This window comes from Mastomys coucha, unplaced genomic scaffold, assembly GCF_008632895.1.
Source record: "Mastomys coucha isolate ucsf_1 unplaced genomic scaffold, UCSF_Mcou_1 pScaffold21, whole genome shotgun sequence".
NCBI classification, from domain to species: domain Eukaryota; kingdom Metazoa; phylum Chordata; class Mammalia; order Rodentia; family Muridae; genus Mastomys; species Mastomys coucha.
The window spans coordinates 29,024,714-29,026,581 of record NW_022196904.1 but is presented as its reverse complement, the minus strand read 5'-3'; the positions used below and the strand labels follow the sequence as shown (position 1 = coordinate 29,026,581).

Below are 1,868 nucleotides of genomic sequence, written 5' to 3'. Positions count from 1 at the left end.
CCTCATTTGCCTACTCCTATTCCCAGACAGGGTTGGTTTGATCACATTCTGTTTCCCTGCCCTCTCTCCCTTCTCTACTTCCCTCTCACTCTCCCTTCCCCTTAGATCTTATTTTTTACATAGAGTTGCATAGTATCAGGCTGATCTGGAACTCTGAACTCTCTTGCCCAGTAGAGGCTCTATTAAGTAGACTCAAGGGACGATTGTTGGAGATTTCTATAACATTGAGAGAACGCCCCCCCCACCCCATTACAGACACACATGGTTTTGTTTCATAAAAAGGATTGTGTCTGAGTGTTTTTAAAAGGAAACAGCAAGACCAGCTATAGAAGATATGCAGGTTCTGATGACGCCTTGGACACAACATGGAAGGAGAAGTTATGTAGCGCTATCAGCCAGTATCTGAAAACCTACTTTGCATTCGTTCCTGGGCACCTTAATGGTATGTCTTCTCTTCAGCCTTCCCTAAGTCAGTTGGTAAGGCCTGGATTGGCCTGATTCCTGGGTGTCCCCTCCATATGGTCCCTGTGGAATCAAGAGCTCAGAGGACTTTTCCTCCTTTAAATTGGCTCTTGTCAGGTGTTTTATCAATGTGTTACAAAAGTGGGCAGGAGAAATGACTCATTGGTTAAGAGCACTGGCTGTTCTTATACAGAACCTAGGTTCAATTCCAAGTATCCATATGGTGTCTCATAACTGTCTGTAACTCCAACTGTAGGGGATCTGAGGCCCTCCTTTGGCCTCTGTGGGCACTGCATGCACATGATGCAGACTTTCATGCAAGCAAAACATTTGCCACATAATATAAAAATAAACAAATCTCTTTTGAAAAGTGGCACAAGGTAACTTTTTAAAAGATTCATGTGCTCATTTCAACAGTACATATACTAAAATTGGAACAATTCAAAGAAAATTAGCATGGTCCCTGAGCAAGGATGACATGCGAATTTGGGAAGTGTTCCATATACATATTTTTTGAGTTCCTATCTTAATGCCATATGATAGTGGATTGTGGTATGGAAATATAAGTGAAATAAACACCTTCCTCCTCAAAAACCAAAAAGGATTTGTTTATTTTACCTTATGTGTATGAATGTTTGCCTGCATGTATGCACTCCTTGTGAATGCCCGTAGGATCATCTGGAACTAGGGTTCCAGATGGTTGAAAGCTACCATATGGGTACTAGGAATTGAGTCCTCTGTTAGAGCAACATGTGCTTTTAACCACTGAGGTATCTCTTGAGCCCCCCCCCCAAATAATTTAACATATTTATATACTGATAGAATCATTCTGGTATCAGACACTTCTCCACTATCTATGTTGTAAATATTTTCTTATTCTGTAATTTTCATTGTGCCAACGGACTTTTAAAATTAATTGTATTGAGTATAACTTCTCCTTGTCAGGCCCTATTGTAGGCCTTAGGCTAAGAAATGTAGAGACAGAAACATTAGTCAGCTAATCACACAATTAAAGGGCAGCCATTACTGTCCATTTCCAAGAAGGTAGATACAGTCACTAGAGACCATGGATGTGCAGGTGTCCATGAGATGGTGAGGATTTTATCCAGGATGGAGCCTCTGCAAGAGAGTGGACATGGAGCTATAAAAGCCGATAACAAGGCTGTGGTTGTGTTGAGGATGAAGGACAGAGCTCAACTTTCCACTGAGGGACCTTGGGAGATGCCCAGCAGATGCTCCCATAGTCTGATGAAGTTTGATGAGCATGTGGTTTGATGGAAGTTGAGAGAGTGAAGAAGGTGCCTAGGGTTTCCAAGAAGGACGAGTGCGAGGTGAAGGAGGTAGGGAGCTGCCTGATCTTCCCATCAGCTCACCCTCCTTCCCTGATGCTTTCTGCCAAGTCCCCC

The 1,868-nt window shown here is 42.7% G+C and overlaps 1 non-coding gene across 1 annotated transcript; it reads left to right on the top strand.

Annotated features, from left to right (window-relative positions):
* Positions 1 to 863: 863 nt before the first annotated feature.
* Positions 864 to 970, top strand: LOC116104220. Its single transcript, XR_004123752.1, has one exon. It is a non-coding gene; the product is annotated as a U6 spliceosomal RNA (small nuclear RNA).
* The last annotated feature ends 898 nt before the right edge of the window (positions 971 to 1,868 follow it).